General features: G+C 41.3%; 2 protein-coding genes across 5 annotated transcripts in view; one reads left to right on the top strand and one right to left on the bottom strand.

The window, feature by feature from the left end:
• The window catches only part of LOC126558897 (V-type proton ATPase subunit d), a 401,974-nt gene that overhangs the window by 28,661 nt on the left and 360,385 nt on the right, over positions 1-12,928 (bottom strand). Inside the window, exon 5 of one of the 4 annotated variants that reach the window (XM_050215008.1) lies at positions 3,821-3,838. The exons of the other annotated variants lie outside the window; for them this stretch is intronic. The gene's annotated coding sequence lies outside the window, so the exon portion shown is untranslated. Of the gene's footprint in view, positions 1-3,820; positions 3,839-12,928 lie in introns of those variants that run through there. 4 annotated transcript variants of the gene reach the window in all.
• The window catches only part of LOC126556704 (negative elongation factor D-like), a 173,106-nt gene that overhangs the window by 87,426 nt on the left and 72,752 nt on the right, over positions 1-12,928 (top strand). The gene's annotated exons all lie outside the window — the stretch shown is intronic.

Raw genomic sequence — 12,928 nt, 5'->3', positions numbered from 1 at the left:
ACGGTAGAGAGCAGAAATCAGAAACATAACACACACGCAAAAGGGGCAAAATTGGCAGATTGGCACAAAATGGGCGCAAAATAGGATGCAGGGTGACGAAAAAAACAGCGAGCTATTGAGACGGAACGTTCGACTTAATTTGTTAATGTTTGTCCATCGACGAATTGGCATACTGTAATTATAAAATTTATTAGAATATCAAATTAACGATGTAAAAGCGGATTTGGAACGGTGTGTGTGTGAGTGTCTTTAAGAATTAATGTTAAATGGCTTGAGAGAGAGGGAGCCTTCTTGCTCCTGTATGTCCTGTTTCGGTGTTTACTTTGCATCCAAAACCTCAAGACGACCATAGAACTTATCCTATCCTTATCCTCATTATATCTTACTATGTTCTTTCGGTTGTTAGCTCTTTGTTTGCAATTATTTTGTCGTTTCTGCTTTTTCGATGTGTTAAACACGTGCGCGAATGGTTTCCGTTCCGTATTGAAGATAATACAACGGTTGAACATTGACTTCTTATAGGATTATGTTTGTGTACGGCTTATGATTACAATTATTACGTTTACTCTCTACCCCGCTAATGTGTATTATCTTCTACGAATTGTGTATATTGCAGTAGTGTTAATATAATAGATAAATGTATCATCGTATGCATCGTCAAACAAAACAAAACCTACTTGCGTGCGTTAATTGCCTTTCCTGATACATTGTTTATCCGAAAACACATCATGATGACACCAACAAAAAAATTGAGGAAGCGATCGAACATAAGTGACCGGAATTCCAAGATTAAATAGGAATAATTTTTAAGGCTGGGCCCGATGGTGATGCGACAACGGCATCAGTCTGCATATGGTAGGACTGAGGTTCAAATTCCATCCAAGGAATCATAGAAGGGATTCTACATTCAGGGGGTGGCAAGTTCTGGATATTCTAGGAAAGTTTCACACAATTAAGTTTTGATTTATCGAACTGCAAAAGTTGTTGGACTAATTGCACGATTTTCCACATGATTGATGACGTTTCGTCAGTATTTATTCGCCTTCCAATTTGTTTATTGCAGGACGGAAGAAAAAAAAACAGCAGAAGGGAATGGTATGGTCCACAGGCAGGACATTGCTGACCCTTGTTTTATATGAGAACTTCCGGTACTCTCTAGGGAAACGGACTCCTTGACTCACGATATTATTGTGTAAACGAGAATACTAGACGGACTTCAGCATCTACGGTGTTAGAAGCGGAAGCATTACGGCCTTCATTCTGTCGGATTGAATACAGAATCATGTCCAAACCGTGTCCCTGTAAAGGAGATTTGTTAGAGTAAATCCTTATCTCGTGGGAGAAGAAATTTAACTCCACGAGCCTAGCTAAGGTTCTAGCAAGCTGGTTGGGTGTATCAAGTGGTGTCGAACCTCGCGGAGATCGGATGCTGCTGAGTGGGTGGAGGCCAACAAAAAAAAATCATAGAAAAATGGAAATATAAATGAAAATCATTTCAGCAATTCTTATCACATTGATGATAAGCTGTTAAATTCGTACAATTACGGAAAAAAGGCTGAAAGGTGAACACGCCTTCGCACGTATTGTAGCGCGCGGTTTTTTCGATACCGGGGAAAGGTTTCTCGCACACTGCCTTCTGTGAAGCAACTGCTAATGCTTCGGGAAAATCAGCCGAACATAGTGAACCATGAAGCTGACGGTTACACACTATGGGTAAACCTGTACTATTCTCAATGGGTAAATTGAACTGTTCCCATTTTACAGTAGGCAGTAAGCTGTTTCCAGTGCTACACTGATGGACGAGGAGGGCACTGGCTTTGGTGTGCTTAAATTTCGGCAGCCGCGTAGTGTTTACACAGCAGAACTAGCCGCAATCTTTTATGCACTAGTAATCATAGCTTCGAAACCTTCCGATCAGTACTTCATTTTTACAGATTAGAAGTGCTGGGATGCCCGAAGCCGGTTAAGAGTCTAAACTTCCTTACCAAAACAATCATTCAACTGCTCGACTTCCACCGCGCTAATTTGGGCCGTCAAAAAAAATTCTAGCCGATCTCATGTAGCCGTGGAATACAATTTCCATGCGTGCTTCCAATCTAAGTTGTCTTCTTCGATCCCATAGTGCAAGCGATGCGAGCTTTTTTTTTGACTGCGCTCTCCGAACCCGCCCGAACCCGGCACGAAGCTTAAAGCTAGTGCCCGAAGTTGGCCGTGTGTGATAGCGTACGATTAGATAAAAGCAGGCTCCGGTATAACAGCTGCACTCACCAACGGTTCAGTTGTTGTCGAACAGCTGTGCAGTGTGTAGCGTGAATTCTGCGAGACGAGCAAGCGCGTGTCCTGTACCGTATCACCAATCAGATCTTTCGCTGTTGTGTGTGTGTGTCTTGCGGCGTATTACGATCGTGAATCGGCACTCGAAAGGACGATCGAAAGCGTTGCCAAGTGTGCGTGTGTGTTACAGTGAGTAGAATTAGAAGCCACACATAAAAAAATGTAAAGTAGCGTGTATTTTGAAGATGGAGCTTCTACCATCGGCTCGCATTGGTGGCAGTAGGGAAAAGTGATTATTTGTAAAGTGGATTTTAATAATGGAAACTCCAAGTTTCCCGTAATGAACAAACTAGTGAAGAAGTGAACTTTTTTCTTTACGAGGGCCTCCTATTTCTGCAGGTAGGAAAAAAAAATTATTTACACGATTATCGTGCGTAGCTTTTATTCTTTTAAAATACAAAATAAAAAAAACCCAATCTATTACTAATGATTATGGGTAAGCAATATAAAAAAAAAATAATAGCCAAACAGAATGATAAATCAATGGCGTCGCATACGAAGTAAACATACCCACATGATGCTTTCCCCTCCTAAGTATGCCCGACAACTATCGATTTCAACAACATTATCGATAAAAGCATTTTGTTTGCTCATTGCTCGCCAACATTTACACCAGTTGGCAGGACACACGTGGGGATATGGTTCATGGTGAATATCAAACCGGGAGGAGGTGGAAAAGAAAAGTGCCGCACAATTGTGGACGGACAAAAAATAACAACCCGTACAGTCGAATAAACTTGCAACTTTGAATATTATTTTCGATCACTTCCGGGACGGGTTTGCTGGGCTAGAGCGTGGCTGTGCTTGAGAAAGTTTATCTTCCCCCCCCCCCCCCATCCCCCCCTGTTGGGGTGTGTGTGTGTGCACAAGAGCTCATCAATGTATCGTCTGCAGTGCTTCACGTTTCTAAATTATTTTTCTTCTGCTTTTGTGCCACAATTTGTATTCCTGAAGTTTGTTTTTAAACTTCAGATTTGTGGGGGAGATGATTCGGGAGGGTGATAGGAAGTTGTTTTCGTTGTTTCAATGTTTGAAATGGAGTTTTTCCTAGTAATGGTAAAAATGTTGTTGGGAAAATGGATCTCTAAATTCATATTAAATTATTATTCGCCGTAAAGCTAATTCCGTTCAAATGTAACAAAATAAAAATGTATCAAAAATAAAGTATCAATCGTTCAGCTTCATCGTGGTGTGTTCTTTTTGGATCTGTTGCTTAAAATCCATAATATCAATACACCGAGTTCAAGGTCGATATACAAGTGATTAAAACGATTTTCACTTTCCCCCCTCGAAAAAAAAAAATGTCCAGACTAAACACAAGAAAAGCAAAGTGATACACAACAAAAAAATGCTAAACATGATAACGACGCGCTCCACGTTCCGAATTGCCGATTGTTGCCGATATGTTTGCTTTGCGAGCGAGTAGCGAAACAAAAAAGTACACAGCGAGCCGCGAATTCGGTCGCGTTCGGTTCGAAAACTTTATCCTCCCCAAACGCTTTTTCTTTTTGTTTTTGCTTCAACGTTTTATTTTTGCAAATGAAATCTTTTGCAGTTTTTTGCGAAGTGGTTCTGCAAAAACAAAACTCAAACAGGCAATGCTTGTTACACATTAAACGGGACGGGCTTCGTGTGCTGCCCTTTTAGCCGGCGATGGCTTTCATCAAATCATCATCATGCTCGATTTGAATGCTCAAGGTAGACTATCTTGAGGACAGGTTTTATGGTATAAGCGTTTTGAGCATTTGTTTTTTGCTGTTGCCCCGAAATGGATCTCTTGGGATTAAGGCGATCTTCTTGATTTTTATTGAATGTTCAGGAGAGGAAGACAGATGAGCAAAAAGGGAGAGAAGAATGCATTTGTGTGGTTTCTTGTTTTGTTAGTATAAAAATTTCTTTTATTAAACATTTTTATAAAACATATTTTGGTTCGATTTTTCCGTGCTGGATGCGTGAAAGTAGTTTATTAGTTGAAGTAATTTAGTTAAAAAGTCCACAAATTATACACACTTTTCGAGCTTTAAAAAAGCTCAAGCTTTTTCAATAATATCTGAAGAACAGAAAATACAGTGCCGGACGTTAAAGTAGGATCATCTTATTGTTTGATTTTAAAAGAACTTTTTTATTTACTTGCACTAAATGCAACTTTGCCCAAAACATTTTGCAAAAGCCATCATCATAATTTCTATCTTAATTTTGTGTTTAGAAATTATCGACCATGGCCGGGATAACGTAAGAAAATAAAGACGAAAGTGCCTTGAATTGAATGTACAATATTAGCAGCAAGACAGAAAACAAAATGCCAACCCGAAATATTTTTCCCTCTTGTCTTCACGGCCCTTGTAGATCACGCCGGCTATCGAATGGCGTACTAGACTTGTTAGTAGCACTGAAGACAGGCGCCTGCCATGACGCTATTCGCTTTGTTGAAGTATCTGTATGGTGTCTTAAATCCTTCGCTTTTTGCTCTCAATATTCTTCTACCCTGTTAAGGAATAGGTTCGATTCTGACTCGAGCTCGAACCCGTCCATTAGGAGCCAATCCGAATGGAATCCTTCAATCTTCCGAGCCCCACACCTGCCAACAGTCCCGAATCGAGCGACAGATTGGTCAGATTCAACCCAAAACGATCAAAGGAAAGCGTGACTTTAACTTTTGATTGGATCGATCCATTCTTCAGCAGGCTTTTACACGCCAGAATAGTATAGGTACTAGCGGAATGGAGGATAATGACGCCAAGGAAATACTTTATCCCCCAATTTTGATAGCAAGCCCTGTTAAACGCCAGTAAGTTTGACATTTGCAAGAAAGGTTGTTTTGGCATTCGACAACCTTATTGTTTCGCCCATCACTGTAAATATTTCTTTCCAATTCCGGCACAAAATCGAATCACATTTGTCAGCAAATATGTTTGGTGCCAGAAGGTGCGTCAAGAGAAAATCGGAAGGATATATTTGCTACCGTTCTGCAGCAAATCAAAAATCTAAATCTAAACACTTGGAGAAAACGTGAGCTGGCTTAATCAAGCTGTATCGCATGTAGTGTCTGCAGTAGTTCCTTGTTTCTGCTTCCTCGCTCACCTCACGTGAGCTGAACCTTCTGAACGCTGAAGCTGACGGTGAAGCTGCTAGTTTTAAGGATTTGCTTTCTTTTCCTTTTTCACAAAATCAAGTTGTTAGCACTCTGTCTCTCGCTCCCTCTCTCTCTCTCTCTCTCGCCCACAAAGTTCATCGAAATGTCGGCGACTATAATTTAACTACAAGCTTGCTACAAGGGAGACAAGGGACAACTGACCGGGATTACGGTTAGCACACTAATTTGGCATTTACTACATTCGACAAACCGGTCCTGCTGCCAGCACAGAAGCTGAATCGGGTGCGGAACGCGTTGTTAGCAATAAATAGCTAAATTGCAAAACAAAACGACAGCACAGCAGTAGCAGCTCAGCAGAACGTCTCGGGAACGTCGGTGTTCTTTGCTGTGCCGGGCAGAAAATGGAATCGAAAGGATTTATTTTTATGTGTTTGTTTGCTTGCTCGGTCGCAATCTCGTTGATTAGCCAAGCTGGCGGCGCCGCACGGTGGTGTGTCGCACGGTGACCGGCGGTGTCCTGCGGGACAACTTCAAAACATCCGTAACAATCGATCGTGCCCGAAATTTTGAAGCAAAAGAAAAGGAAAATTCATATTTTCTTACCGGTACACCATCCAGGTGCGCGTTTGAGTAGTTTTTGCCCCATCCATTTCTACTTCACTCGGAGATAATGGCGGTACGGACCGGACGGATCACCTTCTGATAATCGAGGAATGATTGCATTTCGTACTTAACTCATCGCTCAAAGAGCTTGACCGTTGGTTGCAACTCTCTTTTTTATCGTTTGAAGAAGTATTCAGTTTTGAACGCAAAAGCAAGGGAGAACGAATTGTATTGTAGTCAACCGGATTATTTCATTGCTCTAATAAGGTTTGACAAGGGTGCACTGTGTGCTCATGTGTCGCTTTGCAAACATTTTGCGCTCGAAGAATCACCCGCAATGCGCAAAGCGAATGTGCAAGTAATTAGGTTGTCTAGATTGAGCCTGACAGCCTCAGTTCGAACTCCAATCCTGACCAGGTTTTGTGTTGAACCCTACCGGACCGTACGACAATCGAAGTAGTACAAAATGTACTACTGTCAATTTTGTTGAAGTTCGCGAATCCTAGACAGAAACATTTCAAAACTTTGATCCTTTCATCCTTTTACATAGTCAAGATTCTGCTTCATCTTGACAAGACACGAAAAGGTGGATCATTATCAGAAATGAGTAGAACTTTTGGAAGTTCATTTTAAAAAGCTCGTCTTACAGCTAAACGTTTAGGAAACTTTGTTGGGATTTTTCTAAGCTAGATTAGTTTGGTGAGCCGATGAATATTTAGTAACAAAAAATCCTTTACAGTGACGAACAATACACTAGGCGGGCGACCATTTTAGTGTGTAAAACTCAAAGCCTCTGTAAATAATTGATGATGAAGATAGCCCGGGCGGTTGATTGAGTGAGGACGAGAGATGAGCATAACAACTCTTTTCAAAGCATTAATTCGCCCTTGCTCAGTAGTGAGGACCAACGTGATATCAAAAAGGCTCGTAAACCATTAAATTGGCGGGCATGATCGAGCAGGTCGTTAAGCTGAGGAGAGAAAGGGGGAGACATTTTTTGTGGCAAACAGTTTTCAAAATATTTTCTGATTTTTTTTTTATTCCTCAATTAGTTGGTAAATTTAGTAATTCCTGAGTCAAAAAAGCAAAATGGCGGGTCTACCTACTTTAAACATCAAATAAAATAATTTTCAAAAAGCGGATTTAAAAGAGGCCTTGTTATTTCGACCATCACTGTATATTGCATGTGTACGACTCATTGCTCATGTGTGTAAGGTTTATTGTAGGAATCCTCAAAGTATATGTTAGTTTAAATTTATATTTATATAAATTCACTGGAAACAAAACATTATAGAAGCAATGGCAATTCTTCTGGTCCAAACTGGTTACTGGCTTTGTTGTGACATAGAAATTGGAACCATCAAAAGCATCAAGAAAGATCGAAGCGTATCGGTCGGTTGAAACTAATCAAAGATTGCCTGTCAACTGCAGTCTCCGATCGGGTAAGCAGTGGCCCCGAGGTCTCGCGGGATATTGCAACCAAATTGCGAACTGTGTGCGAGAGGCATAAAAATTAAGGGACGACGGGAGAGCTCATTTTCTTTGCCATCGTTTTCCTACCAAACCGCAACACAGCCAGCGATCGAATGTGCGTGGCAGGAAAAATAGAGCGCACAAGGAAAGGGATAAGCACATTTTTCACAGTTTCCACTTTTACCCGACTCCGTCACCATTGTCCATAGCTTAGTAAGACATTCTTGTTCTGATGCTTGCTGCTTGCTGTATGCACAAAACATATCAAAAACACTGTGAACAGAATCACAATCGTGAAAAACCATCCACTCTTGGGGATCGCTCGCTCTTTCTCTGTCGTGCTTTGACAGGAAGTGAAGAGGATAAAGGGAGCACAATCATATAACATGCTTTGAGGCTGTTTCTGCTGCTTGAATTCACTACTGCACCACGAAATAATGGTGTGTCATTCTTGACCTTCCTTTTCATTGGTTTTTTTGCCTGTTGTCTTGTTTAATTCCAGGTCCAATCCACCCAGCTTTACATCGGTCGGAGGTAGTCGCCTATCAACCTATTTACTTCCCAAAACATTTCTGCTACCAGAACGTGTGCGGTTGTGTGTGCGTGTGTGTGTGCATGTGGTCGTATGTTTATACGTTTGAGTGTTAAAGCTGCGACGATCAACGTATGCTGTACGTACGGAATCAAAAAAGAAATTAAGAATTTAAGTTCTTCATTTATATTTTAATACTTATATGATTGAACGCCCTCTTTTCTGCTTTATGTATCATGTTTTAGTAATATTTCTATTCAAGTTTTTGGTTCCATTTGTGCCTTTTGATTTTTTAAGGTTGAATGCGATATTTTTCTTAATTTTTTAGGTGTTTATTATTGAGCTTTCTTTTTTTTTTTCTCAATGACATGATTAATTAAAGTTGTTTTTTATTATTATTTTTACTGTTTTTCTTATAATTATATCTTTTCATGCATTTTGTTTTATTCGTTCATTTTCATCTTCACGTTTCATGTTCAAGCTTTAACAAAAATATCGCAATTTTTTTACACAAACCCCCACCCTCTCTCCTCACCCTCTTCAGCCTTCCTCTCTATCCCCCCCCCCTCCCACAAACAATCGCTCATTAGTTTTGCTTCTTCTTTCCGTTGCGACAAAAATTCCCTTACCCGCGTAGCCACACACGGCCAAAACACATTTCACGTTTCCAAATTACTTACGTTTCCGGGCGTGCCGGATTTTGCTACGACAGTTTGCTACGAAAGGCCCACCGCACAGCAATGATCGAGCCTACGAAACGGTCCACGGTTACGGTGGCTTTCATCAATCAATCATACCGAGCAACCGTCGCCAGCCGGTGCACGATCGTGTAGAAGCTTCAATCAAATCTAATCCGCCAGCTTCCGGTAGGATTTTCCGGTACACCGTTGTAAAGGGAACAAGAAGGAGAAAAGGTTCTAAAAGAAGGTTCGTTCCACATCCTATAGCGGAGTGTCACGCAAAATGTGTGGTTCCGGTGCGAATCAGTGAGAATTTCTTAGCTTTTGTTGCGCTTTTTTTCAGAATGATTGTGTGTGTGTGTCATTTCTCGCAAGCAGCGAAGCGAGATAAAAATCAAAGATCAACCTTACAATAAGCATATATTGATGCCATTGGGATGTGGGATGAATATGACCTTTAAAACGGGGGATTTTTTTTAACATACAGCTTTAAAATTCATTTCACTGCGTTGCTCCCCGGGTTGAATTTTTTTTTCCGCTGCAACCAATTCAAACAACAGCAAAAAAAGGTTATTCAATTAAAGCAAATGAAACGCTACTATTAGTTCTATGTGAATTTTCCACGCATATCTTGCAAACAAAATGGCGGACTGGAAAGGAGGAATCCAATCACGATGGCGATTAATTAGCTAATTGCGTTACGATTGAAATTTTAAATTTAATTTATATTTTCTCGCAGTCGGAACTATTGGGCAGGCATATATGTACGCCATTTGCCTGTTACACTAGGCCGCTAGATCAAGGTTTATTCTTTTTTGTTTTTGATTTCAAATAAAAAAAGTGTTTAGTTGATTTCTAAAAGTCTCAAAGTCTCTTGGTGCCAACATCGGTTTGGCTTTGTTTGGGATTTGGTACAGTGTAAGAGAATACTCTGTATGCAGTGCGTATTTTATACCGTAATATTGTGGTTTGTGGTATAGCTATTTTTGCTACATTTTTTATCGCCTTGTTCGCATGAGCTACCAGGCGCCTCCATCGAATATTTCAAGGCTCGATTTTAGCAGGGAAAAATAGTTCCGTACAGGATGAGGAGGGGCGAGTACAATTCCTTTGTGGAACTGAATGTACATATATCTTCTTTTTTTTTCGAGGATAGGCTTAGACAATATGCATACGGCACTCCAAAATGGAGGATGATAAAGATGCCGGAATGTTTCACGAAGGAAAAACGGCTTCCAGTGGCTCACACGCACGGTATTGGTGCGCAGTAAAACAGTACACTCTCCATTCGGTACTATATTTTATTGAAAAGTTTCGAAACCGGCGACTTTTTCACCGTCGAATAGACGCTGCTGTCAGCTGTATAAAAGGTGTTTTCGACATTTTCCTTCTGTCCTCCTCTTTCCCGCTCGCTTTTCCCCGCTGTAGCGTAAAACCCGGCAGTGTTTTGGGGGATAGGGAATTGATCTAGTAATAACATTCGATACTTTATACGCCGCGTCCGCCCTTGCTGGTGGCTGCATTGGACCGTGCGTGTGAATGCGAGCGCGGTAAGAGTGAGAAAAACAAAACATTGTCATCCTTCGCGCAACCCGAAAGAGATCAAATAACATCAAATGAAGTGGATGGAGTGTGAGAGCGCCCCCCGCCCGTTGGTAAAGCCCTCGGCGACCGCATTACTGGCAATGGCACATCCTTCATCCTTTATCAGGTGGTTTATGACGGGAAACCTGCCGGCCAAAGTCGTAGTTCGTTATGGTAATTGCTTTCATACCGGGCAGCAACAGCGTGGACACACACACACACCATGGATAAGACGGGTTCAATCAACGGTAGACACACATGACACGCTTTTCGTGAATTATTAAATAGCTGTTTTAACCGTATCGGTATTTTTTTAAACACAGCTATGATATATTATAATAATAAATACTTCCTTTTCACTCAAAAAGCCGTTCATCTGCAGTGGGAAATAAATTTCCTTCCCATGAAAGCCTCATACACGCGCTCGGAAGTGAAGCAGATTAAGGAAAAAGTTTGTTTCCCTCACTCCCGCTCGAAGCACACATATCGTTGTGTTTGCTAAGGCCAATATTAATTAAAATCTCGTGGCAAAAGTTTTGCATCCATTGCTGTTCCGCAACTTGTACCTCTCACTATCAACTCGCACGATACAGCTCCAGCGGAAGCGTTTCCTATTTTAATCAATCAATCAGTGCTCATACAGCATTAGAGATTTCTGCAACTGCGATACCAAGTTTGCACTAATTAACTTCACCGGCTGTATCCAGCCGTTTGCTCGAATCAAACCGACGCACAACAGCAACCCGGTTGGTCAGTGGCTAACGAGCTCTCCTGGTGGCGTTTTGAATTGGAAAGTTAGCTCGTTAAAAATTGGTTGACAATCGATTGGCAAAGGTTGCACCAGTTGCTTCCGGTGAACTGTTGAAAGTTGGCTGGATGTTTCTGCTCATTAACCTTCGATGATACAAGTATCATCGATTCGATGTGCGAACATGCTAATTCCACGTATAAAAAAGCTTTTTTTACCCATGAAAGTGTAAATAAATGCCGAATGCAGGGTGTTAGGATAGGGAAAAGTGTGTGCGAAAGAATTTGTTTGTAGTAAGTAAGCAGTGGGATGATCCTTCAAGCTCGATTTTAATCGATCAAACATAGTGGTTTGTGGTATTAGCATCGATTTTCATCTGCTGGCTCTTTCTTACTTGTTCGTACGAGCTACCAATTTCTCATGGTCTGGGTTTAGATTGCCCATGATGTCTTTAACTCACTCAGAAAATCTGGAGATTTTAGAAAGCTAACTAGAAACTAGAGCTTATTCCTGTTTGTTGTTGCTCTTGATGACTCTGATCCTAGCAACATGCGTGGATCGATGAGATACATAAACAGTATTAAAAACCCAGCAACAAGACCATCGTTAATAGCTTCAGATCGCTTACTTGTGTCACCCACCATTGGAGGAAAGCGCCTGGCGTACTTCAGTGTTGTTGGTTGGCATTAACTTTGAAAGGAAGTTGGCCTGCCATTTTATTTTGACGAGAAGGAAACCCTCAAAAGGCGCCCAGCAGCAGGCACAAACTACAGAAGGTGGTTTGTCAAAAAAACATCCAGCTCCTGGCAGTGGGAGATTTATGGACATATCCTCATAGGAGGAGACGATGCAGGAGACGCATGCGATCGCACTAAATCATTCCTCGCAGTGGCGAGTGTGCCGTGCCCCTTGTTATTACGGGATCATTCGCATTTGACAGGGCAATGCAAAGGAGGCGGCACTCACTACAACTGGCCGATGGATGATCGCAAAGGGACGACAGCTCCAAGACGGCATCCAGCATGACCGGTATAGATATGCTTAAAAATGTACACTCAATGCGAAAATGGTTAGCCTAGACATCATTCTGCAGAAAGCACGATCTCCTGAGATACCGTGAATCCATGGCTCCAAGGATACTTGCGGATTGATCAAAGAACCTTCCGAGGCCATTTGTGCCTCACAAACTCTGCCACCGAGCCCTGCAAAGAGACTGTGGGATGTGCACGTGCTCGTGATGTCATCCCAAGTACATTTTTGCTCAACTGGTCTTACTTTTCGAAGCGAAAAACATTCCAATGAGGAGGCACAACCAAACAAAGGATATTCGGAACGATTTCCTAAACAATGAGCTTCAAACTTTCTACAACTGTTTCACGAAATAGTCGGTTCTAAATACATGTCGAGCATTTCAACGTTAATTTTAAACCACTGTCCTTTTGGCATGATCGCACGAACTACCAGGCGTCTCCATGAAAACTTTCAAGGCTCAAATTAATAGAATAAAAATTTTTGACAAGAAATACGGATATAATGGAATAAAACTGATCTGCTTTAAGCTGCAAATCGGTTGCATGTCTGAATGCCTGAAAGATTGAAATATTTTCTAACTTATTTGTATAAATTCAGGCACAGTTTTTAATATTAGAAAATTATTTTTCAAGAGTCTCTCAAGAGTTCTCTCTTTACTGAAGAAAAATAAACACACTCGCAAAAAAAGGGACACTTAACAGCACTCCCTCAGCAAGCATAGCGTGGTGTATCGCGCTACTTCCGTTCAACGCTCCTCCCGCCCGAACATGAATTGAAATCAAGCAATGTTTCCCCATCGGGGGTTTTGCGAAATCCTTACCAAGCACACAGGATGCTGCTGCACGAAG

The sequence above is a fragment of the Anopheles maculipalpis genome, chromosome X (genome assembly GCF_943734695.1).
Source record: "Anopheles maculipalpis chromosome X, idAnoMacuDA_375_x, whole genome shotgun sequence".
NCBI classification, from domain to species: domain Eukaryota; kingdom Metazoa; phylum Arthropoda; class Insecta; order Diptera; family Culicidae; genus Anopheles; species Anopheles maculipalpis.
Note: the sequence above shows the minus strand (reverse complement) of the source record. Positions and strands in the feature narration are given on the sequence as shown.